The sequence below is a fragment of the Chiloscyllium punctatum genome, chromosome 52, assembly GCF_047496795.1.
Source record: "Chiloscyllium punctatum isolate Juve2018m chromosome 52, sChiPun1.3, whole genome shotgun sequence".
NCBI classification, from domain to species: Eukaryota; Metazoa; Chordata; class Chondrichthyes; order Orectolobiformes; family Hemiscylliidae; genus Chiloscyllium; species Chiloscyllium punctatum.
In genome coordinates this window covers 30,070,163-30,082,870 of record NC_092790.1, presented here as the reverse complement: position 1 = coordinate 30,082,870, position 12,708 = coordinate 30,070,163, and the positions used below count along the sequence as shown (strand labels likewise).

Below are 12,708 nucleotides of genomic sequence, written 5' to 3'. Positions count from 1 at the left end.
CTCCATTTCAGTAACATACTGCCTTCCATTATTCCTGTAAATGAAATGACAGGTTATATCATGTTAAATTCCACCTGCCAAACTATTATCTATTGCCTTTATCTCTCTGAATCTATTTGCAGACTCTCCACCCTCTCTTGATAATTTATTCTCTTGCTTACCACAGCGACATCACCAAACTCAGCATCTGTATATCTGTTCCATCCTCCTGATCATTGATATCGATTGTAAATAGTGACCCTACTGGTTACGTTCTGTCTAACTGATTGAGACGGATTTATCCTGAGTGCCAGCTCCTGTATGATACCCAGTTCTCCCCCATTCCAGTGAAACACTGTCGAAGGGTTGAAAAAGAACAAGGAGCATCTGTGAGGAATCCAACCCCTCAATGACACTGATGTCAACACGGCCTCTGTTCTACTTTCCTGCCATCTCTCCATCCTAAAACTCTAGTCTCTTATTGTAGATTGCGCCACATGAAAAAAAAAATCCACTCCATATCTACACATTCAATTACTTATAGAATGTTACAGACCTCAATGAGATCTCCTTTCATTCTTATAAACTCGAGAGTATATGCTTAAACTGCTCAATTACTCTTCATAAGACAAACACTTCGAATATGGAATCAATCTAATGAAGCTCTTCTGAATTGCCTCCAATGGAAACACCTCATTCTGCCGGACCCCCAAACTATACTTCAGTTGCAGCCTCACTAATGCCTTGCGTAGCTACACCAACACTCCCTACCTTTCTACTCTATCCTTTTATAAATAAACACTGAAATTATGCTTGCATTTCTCATTACTTGCAGTAACTGCAGGCAGGTTTTCTGTGATATGTAAGCAGACACCCAGATCCCTCTGCACTTAAGCACTTTGAACTTTCTCTCCATTTCGATAATAATTTGTCTTTCTATTATCCTGGCAAACATGAATAGCCCCATATTTATTCCCATTAATTTTCCTTGCTAAATTTTGGCCCATTCACGCAACCTATCCATATAGTTTTAAAATCTCTTGCATCGTCATTCCAAAGTAATTTCCCACCAATGTGAGAGTCATCTGAAAATGTGGCATTGTATTTTCTATCCCATCAACCGAGTACAGTAATACCATCGATCGCAAATGGTTGAGGCATGAGTACTGAAATCAATGGTACCCCACAAATTGCATTTGCCAAAATAAAATGACACATTTATTCCATCTGACTGCATTTTGTTGGTTAACCAATCTTCCATCCAAGCGAATAAATTACTCCTAAACCCATGTTGTCTGATCTTACCACTTAGTCTTTGGAGAAGCGACACATCCAATGCCTTCAGGAAGACCAGAGATGTTCCATCTCCCACGATCCACCTTTTTTGTGACATCTTCAAATAACTCAAGCAAACAATTCAAACTTGATTGTCCTTTGTAAAACCATGTTGACTCTGACGGATTGTGGTTTAATTTTGCAAATGTCCTGAACAATGGACTCTAACAATTAGCCTTAAATTACAATGGTTTATTGTTACACTTTAGTCCCTAATGTATACCATTATTATAAGTTCATCCCTTTCAAAAACCTACACGTTTTCTTTGAATTCCTATTTAATGGGCACAAGGCTTTAAGAGATCTGCTCCAATTGCTGTGTAAGGGCCATGTGTGGCTGAATGGACTCACCATCCTGCTGGTGTACAAACTCGATGGGCTGACGTCTTTCTGGTGTTCCCATGTTGTCGTCTCCAAGGCCAGAATGACCTCCTCCTGTTGATCCTTTAGAGGATTGGGAGATTCTGGAATCTTACTGTTGCTCTCTAACATTTTGATGGGCTGATGGGTCTTCTCATACTTCTCCATCGAAATATTGAACGGTCTCCTCATGTATCCGGGAGATGGTTCCGAGGGGTTGATTGGTCTTCTCTTGTTCCCATACAACAGACACGTGTCGAAATTACTTCTTCCTTTCTCATTAAAGAAGTCTCAGATTGTTTTTATCCTTATCTAATTCCCTTGCAATAGGCTCGGTGGGTCTGAATGGCCTCCTGTTATCCCAGTGTAACAATCTCCAGTCATTGTGTGACCTCTTCCAGTTCCTATGTTACAGACTTGAGGAGGCTGAATGGACTGATCCTGTTGCTGTTTAACAGGATACTGGTGCAGCATGGCCTACTGTTACAGGGTTGAATGGCTGATTGGTCTCCTTCTGTAAATGTATATCAGGCTCCAGGGGCTGAATAGCCTCATCCTGTTTTGGTATAACAGGGTCGAAGGCTTGAATATCCTTCTGTTGTTCCTGCATAACACACTGGAGAACGGAATGGTTCCTCCACTATCTGTGTAATTCGCTTCACTCGTTGACTACATCTGTCACCTATGTTGAAATAAGGTCATCCTTATTTTTTGCAAACTCCAATGGCTAAAGGATCAACCTGATCATCCTTTCGTTATAAGCTAGCACCTTCATTGCAGGAATCAGTTGAGGGAACCATCTCTGAGCTGCTTCCAATGTAACAACATCATTTCTTCATTGAAGAGATTAAATCTGTTCACACTACTCCAGATGTGATCTCACTAAGACCCTGTACAGCAGCAGCAACATTTTACCAGCCTGTTGTAAAGTTCCGACCCAGGTTAGAGCAGTCCCAGCTGTCTGGGGGAAGACAGAGCATTGTTGAAAGATCATTGTCCTTCTCTACTCCATCAGCATCACGGGAGATCTGGAGAAATTAAAGTTAGAGAAGATCATAAATGATGTGGCGAGATGATCTCTACTATTAATCTCTCCAGAGCCCACATCGCTCAGATTCCACAGAATCTAGTAAGATGGAGCAAACATTGATGGGAGTTATATATCAAAGTGAAAGCTGCAATACAAATGCTGGACATATGATAAAACAGGAAATGAGATATACACATTTGTGGGTACTGCAGTAATAATATACTGCTTACATTATATCTAAACTGTGTTAACCCAACTGAATGCTAATGCTGGGAAAATGGATTTCATGACCGCGTGTGAGATGGTTTACATGAACATTATGTTGAGCACTGAGCTCGAGATCAGGTTATTTAGGAATTGGTGTTGAGTGATCAGAAGAGCTAATTGAAAATTTTGCTGGAAAGGACATTTTGGGAACAGTGACCACAATGTATTGGTTTTCTTTTATGCTGTTTGAGTACACGATAGTTTTTGTTGCATTTGAAGTAACCATTTGAAATCTGAATCATGCAGACCATGAAGGTGTGAGGAGAAAGTGGGGACTACAGATGCTGAAGATCAGAGCCGAAGGGTGTGGTGCTGGAAAAGCACAGTCAGGCAGCATACTAAGAGCAGATAAATCGATGTTTCAGGCATAAGCCTTTCATCAGGAATGAAGCTTATTGGCCTAGGGGGCTGAGAGATAAATGACAAGAGGGTGCGGCAGGAGGGAGGTAGCTGGGATTACGATAGGTAGATGAAGGTGGGGTTGAAAGTGAAAGGTAATGAAGGGAGACAGAATGCCTCATCTACTGCATCCATTAAAGACAATGTGGTCTTCTCTTCATTGGCGAGGCAGGAGGTCAACTTGTAGATCATTTCAGGGAACATCTCTAGGACAACCACATTGAACAACTCCATCGCCTAGTGGCTGAGCACTTTAACTCCCCTTCCCACTCTGCCAAGGACATGAGAGTCCTGGGCCTGCTCCATCGCCTAACCGGAGCCACCAGAAGCCTGGAGTAAGAAAGCCTCCTCTTCTGCCTTGGGACCCTCCAACCACAGGGGATCATAGTTGATTTCCCCATTTCCCCTAATCCCACCTTATCCTACTCCAACCTTCCAAGTCAGCACCGCGCTTTTGAATGTTCCTATGTGTCCACCTTCCTTCCTATCAATCTGGTGCACCCTCCTCTCGGACTATCACTTTCAACCCCACCTTCATCGACATATTCGATGCAGCTTAGGAAAATGCCAAGTGTTGCAGTAAGCCAGTGGATTCAGAGAAATGTAGGACCCAGCAAAGGATGACCAAAATCAGAAAGAGAAAAAGCATGCAAACGGAAGAAAAACATAAAGACTGCTAAAAAGCGTCTATCAATGTATGAAAAAAATAAAAACAAGGTCAAATGTGGAACAGTTGGTGTGCACACAGGATAATTTATTGCAGATTACAGAGAAATCGCAGGGAAAAGAAACAGTTCCTTTGTGTCTATCTCCATGGAAGAATGTCCAGAAATTCTCCCAGAAATACCAAGTGACCATGGGACTTGTGTAAGTAAAGTCTAAGATCATTGTTATCAGTGTTGGGGTCATCTTTGAAAAGAAAGCTGGATTGAGTATTTATAAATCTGACAGACTAGATGTACTTCATACAAGAATTTCAGAGGAAGCAGCAATAGACATGTTGATTGCATCGCGGATTTTCCCTTTATTTTCCGACACATTCCCGAAAGGCATTTATCCAATCTGGATAAGGTAAAGGTTATAAATATTATCCAACAATTTAAGGAGAGATGAATTTGGAGAATGGTAAACTACAGACCAGATAACCTGTCATCCGCAGTCAGGTATCTCCTGGACTCGATTACAAAGAACATGCTACGAGATATTTAGAAGGTAAAAACATAACTGGGGAGTGTGAGAATGTACCGATGAATGGAAAACCAGCAGTGGCAAACATTGTTTTGGAATGGTTTGAAGATGATTCTTGTGGACATAGGCAATGAACAACAAATGGATAATGTATAGTTGGATATTCATGAGCTTTTTAAAAGAACTCACACACTGAGCTCATAAGAAAAGTTAAACCGAGAGGTATTAGGAAGAACATATGCAAATGGGAAAGAAAAATTAGGTTTACATTCATGTGAATGTAATTGGAAGGTAGAGGATGTCGTGCACCAGTTGCATCGAGTGTTAATGAGACTAAACTTAGACTATTGTGTATCGCTCGGATTCCCAATCTAAGAAAGAATATACTGACTACAGAGGAACTTAAAAAAGCTATTCTCCACATTAACCCCTACGTTGGCAAGGTTGTCTGACGGGGTAACTCAGCCTGTAATCTCAAGTTTCGAAACATGAGAGGTGATTGTCGTGAATATTAGAAACATCGAAAGGACTGAATAACAGAGGGATCTGAGGAAGCAGAAGTAGGTGAGATCTGGGGGAATCCCATGATATTCTACACGGACAAGTAGAACAGAATAATCAGCAAACAGTCAGTGTACATTAGAAACCAAAGGGGCAATCTGCGTGTCAAGCTGCAGAACAATGATGGATTGTAACAGGAGACCTTCACATCTATTTTACTTGGGAGAAGGAGGATGCAGGTACAGAATTCAAGAAGATGGACTGGACAACTCTTGAACAGATTGATGTAAAATACGAGTAGGGATTTGAGGCTTTGTTCTGTACAAATTTGGACCAATATCCATGTCTGAAAGAGTTGTATCACAGGCGGCTGTTGGGGTCAAGGGAGGAATGACACTGACTGAATATTTTAATTAGAATCTGATCATAGGGGAGGTGCCAGAGAACTGGAGGACTGCGAATACGATTACACTTCACAGTAAGGGTGGGAGAGATAGACCAGGGAACTATAGACGAGTGAGTATTAGATCACTGTTAAGGAAACTACAGGATAAAATAGGGAAGGAGAAAATCGAACTCCAATCAGAGTCACAAGGTTTGATCAGAGATAATCATCGTGACTTTATCAGAAGGAAGTCGCATCTAATGGATTTGATTGAATTAGTTTGAGGAGGTCGATTGTTTAGTTTTGTAGGAAGGTCTCTGACAAATTTCCAGCCGGGATACTGAGAAATAATGTAAAATCTCACAATATGAAGGATACCTTGACAGGTTACAAGGAGAAATGTCTTAATGGCAGCAGGCAGAGGGTGGTGGGAGAAGGCTGTTTGTGTGACTGGAGACCAGTGTCCCCGGTGTACCACAGGGATCAGTGCTGTGTCCCTTATTGTTTGTGTTATTCATAAAAAAAGATGTGAATGTGGAGGGGGCTAGGTGGAGAGTGGGGGAGGTGTGATAAGTAACTGTATGTTTGACATTAAGATTGACCGGATGGTTCGCAGTGAGGAGGAAGGCCTTAAGTTACAGGAAGATGCAGATGATTGGTCAGATGGGCAAATCAATGGCAGATGGTATGTAACCCTGATAAATATGAGCTGATGCACATTGGGAGAAGGAACCAGACAGGGGAGGACTCAATGAATGGCAGCACACTGGGAACTTCAGGGTGTGCTTCTCCACACATCCCTGAATGTGACTGGACAGGTTAATGGACTAGGTAAGAATTGGACCTTGGGTGTAGCATTTCCTAATCAGGAGTAGATTATAAGAGCAATACAGGGCTTTGGAGTACTGTATGTAGCTCTGGGAGCCACGTTCCAGGAAAGATGTGATTGTACTGGAGAGGGTGCAGAGCTGATTCACCAGGATGTTCCCTGGGATGGAGCATATCAGCTATGGAGATAGGCTGGATAAGCTCAGGTTGTTTTCTTTGGAGCAGAGAAAGCTGAGGGGTCAGGGATTCAGAAGGATAAGATTATGAGGGGCATGGACAGGGTGGAAAGACAGCAGCTGTTCCTTTTAGTCAGAGGGTCAAGAACAAATGAGCACACATTTAAAGTGAAAAGTTTGAGGTTCAGAGAGGATTTAAATATTTTTTTCACCTTGAGGATGTGGGGTTCTGGGATTACTTCCTGAGAAGGGGGATTATCACGGGTAACCTCACAATCATTAAAAAGTATTTGGACGAGCACGTGGAAGTGTCATAACATTCCAGGCTATGGGCCTGGTGTAGGAAAGTGGGACTAATATAGATTGTGCTGTATTTCTGTTGGCACAGAGTCTGTGCTCCTGTGAGTGGATGGTGTGTAAGGTCAATTATTGAGCAGTCTAAGGCAGGAATTGATGGCTTTCTGAAGAGTATATTCACAAGGGTTAAAAGAGTGAACAGTAATAGCTGGTTAAATTATGTCAATGTGAGAAATATGAGAAAACAAGTACAGTTTCCCGACAGTTTGAAACCAGAGAATAGAGATTGGGAAACAGGGAAATGGCAGAACTATGAAGCCACTACTTCAGTTCTGTCTTCACAGAACTTTCAAACAATACAAGGAAAACCGAGTCGGGTGTGGGAAAATGATAGAGTACATTGAACATAGAACATAGTAAGGAAATGGTTTAGGGGAAATTATTGGGGCTGAAAGTATTGGTCATAGGCAACACTAACATAGATTTATGAAATGGGAATGATGTTGGAGAAACAGACTGGGAGACAAATGAAAGAGAAGCAATGGATGTAAAACATGTGGATTTTTGGTAAAGCTCCAAGCCCAATTTGCGAAATCAAATCTGAGTGGATTGGGGGCTAATATATGGCTATGTTTCCAGAATGGGACAGCTGGCAGGAAACGGTGAATAGAAATAAACAGACTCTTCAAGCAACAGCCTGACATTGTCTGTAAGAATGATTCTGTGAGTATGACTATATCGCAGACACCCCATTACCTTCCCCAGATATCTCCTGTCTCATCAGGACGGACACAGCAGAAGTGGTGGCACAGTGGGATACAGTTGGAAGGGAATTGCTCTTGGAGTCCTCAACAGTGACTCCGTATCCCATGAAGTCTCATGGCATTAGTTTGCACATGGGAAAGGAAACCTCCTGCTGATTACCATGTACCAGCCTCTCTGAACTGATGAATCAGTACTCCTCCATGCTGACCAACACTTGGAGGAAGCACTGAGGGTAGCACGGACGCAAGATCTACTCTGGGTGGGGGATTTCAATGTTCGCCACCAAGAGTATCTCAGCGACAACATTACTGATCGAGCTGGCCAGGCACCAAAGGATAGAACTGCTCGACTGGTTCTGCAGCAGGTGGGAAAGGGACCAACAAGAGGAAAATACATACTTGAACACAGCCTTACTAATCTGCCAGTTACAGAAGTATCTGTCCATGACATTATCAGTAAGAGAGACCACCACATAGTCATTGTGGAGACAAAATCACACCTGCACATTGAGAATAACCTCCACCATTTTGGGTGGTACTATCACGTTGCTAAACAGGGCAGACTTTGAACAGATCTAGCAGCTCAAATCTGCATGTCCATAAGGTGTCATGAGTCATCAATAGCAGCCAAGTTGTACTCCCGCATAACCTCATGGCCTCCCGCATATCCCCCTCACAACAATTGCCATCAATCTAGAGGATCAACATTGGTTCAGTGGAGTTTGCAGGATGGCAGGAGCAGCACCAGGCATACCTGATAATGGGGTGTCAGCCTGGTGAAGCCACCAATCAGGACTACTTGTGCGCTAAACAGCATAAGCAGTAAGTAATAGACACAAATAAGTGATCCCACAAGCAAAGGAACAGATCTAAGCTCTGCAGTTGTTCCACATCTAGCCGAGAAACGTTGGGGACAATGAAACAATTCACTGGAGGAAGAGATTCCACAAATAACCCCTTCCTCCATGATGGAAGAGCCCAGCCCTTCAGTGTATAAGATAAGGCTGATGCATTCGCAACAACCTTCAGTCAGAAATGCGGAGTGGATGATCCATTTCAGCCCCCTCCAGTGGTCCTCAGCAATTCAGTTACCAGTCATCAGCCAATTCGATTGAGTCCACTCGATATCCAGAAACGAGTGCAGATACTGGATACTCCAAAAGGTGCATAATCTGACACCATTATGTCAATACTACTGACAACTTGTGCTCCATAACTTGCCACTCCCCTAGCCAAACTATTTCAATACAGTTACAACAATGGCTTTTCCTGATTACGTGGAAAATTACCCCAAGTAATCATTGCTCCTGTATGTAAAAAGCAGAACAAATCCAATCCGGCCAAATACCACCCCATCAGTCTCCTCTCGATCATCAGTAAAGTGGTGGAAGGTCTCAGTGTTTTTAAGCAGCATCTGCTCAGCAATACCCTGGTCACTGATGCCCAGTTTGGGCTCCACCAGGGCCCCTCAGCTCCTGACCTCATTACCGTGGTTCAAACATGGAAAAAAGAGCTGAATTCCAGAGGTGGGGTGAGAGTTACAGCCCTTTAAGTCAAGGCTTCATTCGACCCTGTGTGGTATCAAGGGGCTTTAGCAACACTGGAACCAATGGGTATCAGAGGCCAAATCCCTGCTGGTTAGAATCATACCTGACACGTAGGAAGGTGGTCATGGTTGATGAAGGTCTGTCAACTCAGCTCCAAATCTGTAGGAATCCCTCGGGCAGTGACCGAAAACTTCTTCAGGGCTGCTTCATCAATGACCTTCCCTCCATTTTAAGGTCAGCAGTGGGGATGTTCGCCAATGATTGTACAATGTTCTACAACATTTGTGGCTCCTCAGATACTGAAGCAGTCCATGTTCAAACGCGACAAGATCTGGAGAGTATCCAGGCTGACAAGTGTCAAGTAATATTCAGGCCACACGAATGCCAGACCGTGACCATCACCAGTAAAGTACAATCTAACCTGCACCTTGACATTCAATGGTGTTACTATCACTGAATCCCCCAGTGTCAAATTCCTGGTGGGTAATCATTGCTCAGAAACTCACTGGTCTCGCCACATGAACACAGGAACTATAACAGCAGATTAGAAGCTAAGAATACTGCGGCGAGTAACTCACATCCTGACGTCCAAACGTCTGTCCATCATCTACAATGCATAAATCAGAAGTGTAATAGGAGACTCCCAATTTGCCTGGAAGAGTGCAGCCCCAACAACACTCAAGAAGCTTGATACCATCCAGGACAAAGCAGCCAGTTTGACTGTCCCTTCACCCACAATGCTCCACCATCAACGCTCAGCAGCAGCAGCAGCAGTGTTTTACTATCTACATGCTGCAATGAAACGGTTCACCAAAGATCCTCAGAGACCATCTTCCCAACTCACGACCACATCTATCTAGAAGGACAAAGGCTGCAGATGTATGGGAATACCATCATCGTCAGGTTCTCTCCAAGCCATTCACCATCCTGACTTGGAAATATATCACCGCTCCTTCACAGTCACTGGATCAGAATCCTGGGATTCCCTCCCTAATGGCATTGGAGGTCAACCACAGCAGGTGGACTGCAGCGTACAACAAGGCAGCTCACCACCACCTTCGCAAGGGCAATTAGGGTCAAGCAATAAATGCTGGCCCAGCCAGTGACACCCAGATTCATGAAATAAATGAATAGAAATTAACAGAGGGCTGTTGTTGAGGTGTCGCAGGAATCAGTGCTTGGGGCCCAGCTGTCCACAATGCCCTTTAAACATTGTGGTGACTGGGCCAGTATTCCATGGGGTTTAGGAAAATGAGTGGAGATCTCAGTGAACTATACAAAACTCTGACAGGGTTAGTCAGATTGGAAGCAGGGATGATAATTCCCCTGGCTGGGACTTCTAAAACAAGGGACCTCAGTATTAGGTACAGGCAGTCACTCTGCATTGAGATGATAATAAATGTCTGCTCTCACTGACTCGGGAACCTGGGGAATTCTCTCGCACCTGGAAACCGAGACACTGATTATAAATAAGGATTTAGAGACAGTAAAGGGATGGTGGGAGAGCAGGAGTACGGTGGGGAAATGAAGGGCCAACCATCATGAGATTGAATTGGTTAGCAAACTCGATGGACCAAACGTAATACTGCACCGCCTATTTTATAGCTTCCCAAGGTTACTCACATTAATGGATATGTATATCGTGTGGGGTAAGTGCATTGAGGAGATTTTTTCTATGAACTAGAATGAGGAGGCTAAATGTGTTTTCCATTCCCGATGTTTCTGTGCAGTCTGTGGGAAAGCTCTGTAAATGCTGTCACAAGCTCTCAGGTGTTAGGAAGGAGGTTTCTGCAGGGTCGACAGGACTGTGTTCCCATTCCCTTTTCTGACATTGATGCTGAGGCCGGGTGTTCTGTCCGGTTTCATCCTTTCAGACCTCGAAGTAGTTTGCTTCGAACAGATCTGTTGGTCAAGTCTGGTAGCTTTAATGAGTTAGCATGAGGTAAAGTTCACGTGATTCTGACCCTGACATCTTCGCCCACACTCGTCACTGAGCCATAGATGGTGTTGATGCCAATGACAGACTGAGGTGTTACCCTGGCAAAAAGTTACAGGTTGTGGTTGAATGCAGATCTGCTTCTCCTGCTTCTGTGGTCTACAGCACTACGTGAATACGCAGTTTCGAGCTGCAATATCTGCAATGCACTTTTGCTGTCTGTTCCCCAATTCTCACTAAGACCCATTCACCCATGAGCCCTGCACTCAGTGACCGAACCTGGTTTCTGATGTGGAAATACTTCCATTTTCAAACTCTCATCCTGCTGAGGATCTGTCTTCCCGGGTCTTGCTTCCAATCTGACAGATTCCGCAAAAGCATTTAACTGTTCTTAATTCAAATGTTTAATTCACCTAAATCTTTTTCCTTGAGAAATACCATCTTCTGTGTTTAAATTGAATGTTTTTCCTCTGTTTCTCTCCCTGACCATGATTAAGACCTCTGTAGTGTCAGTGATACCAGCCTTATGTAGTTTCAGAGCCAATGAATTCTCTGGATTCGCAATCATCTTCACCACATTGTATGTTTTCTCTTTTGGTTTGATGCCTTATCACTCATGGCTGCCTTGTCCTCCCATGAGTATGTTTCAAGTTCTTGGGGTTGCATTTCTGGTATTATCTTGAGGGACTGAATGGTCTCCTCTGTTTCTGTGCACCAGGTTATAGGAGTAAGTGGCCTCCAACTGTTCCTGTCTAGCAGGTTTGAGGGGCTGAATGGCACACAGGAACATGGGACTGAGGAGCAGGAGTGGGTCATTAGATACTTTGAGCCTTCTCCAACAGGCAGTAAGATTGTGGCTGATCAGGTTGTGGTCTCAGCTCCACTTTCCTGTCTATATCCCATTATCCGTGACTCACTTCTCTGTCAAATATTTAAATAACACAGCTTTCAATCAATGTGACACAGAGGCATGATATACTTCCAGAGAAGAGAAGTACGACTTGAAAGGACCTTACAGAATGTTTCATCATCCCTCTTATAGGATCAGAGAGTCATGCAGAATGAAAGCAGACCCTTTAGTCCAATCTGTTCACTCCGATCAGATATCAGTCCCATTTGCCAGCATTTGGTAAATATCCCTACTTTTTTAAATGTGCGATTGTAACCGCCTTCAGCACTTCCTCTGACAGCACTTTCTGTACACACACCACTCTCTGTGTGAATCATTTACCTATAGATCCCTTCTAAATCAATCCCCCTCGCCTTCAAACTATGCCCTCTTGTTCTGGACTCCCCTACCCTGGAGAGCAGAACGTGACTGTTCAGAATATCCATGCCCCTGATGGTTTTATAAACCTCTATAATGTCACCCTTCAGCCTCTGACACTCCAGGGGGAAACACCTCAACCTAATCAACCTCTCCCTAAAGCTCAAACCTCCAGTCCTGGGACATCCGTGTAAGTCATTTCTGCAGAAAACCAAGTTGTACGCAGTATTCTTAAAGTGGCCTCACCAACGTCCTGTACAGATACAACATACCACCACAACTCCGATACTCAATACTCTGATTGATTAAGGCAAATGTGCCAAATGTGTTCTGCACCACACTCTCTACCGCGTTTCCACTTTCAAGGAACAATGCACCTGCAGCCCTATGCCCCTTTGTTTCACAACACTCCCCAGGACCTTACCATGAAGAATATAATGTCTGCCCTG

General features: G+C 43.6%; 1 long non-coding RNA gene across 1 annotated transcript in view; it reads right to left on the bottom strand.

Moving 5' to 3' along the window:
• Positions 1-1,196: 1,196 nt before the first annotated feature.
• LOC140470543 (uncharacterized) overlaps positions 1,197-12,708 on the bottom strand; it is a 113,780-nt gene continuing 102,268 nt past the window's right edge. The window contains exon 3 of the long non-coding RNA XR_011956507.1: positions 1,197-2,702. This is a non-coding gene — a long non-coding RNA (uncharacterized lncRNA). The remainder of the gene's footprint in view (positions 2,703-12,708) is intronic.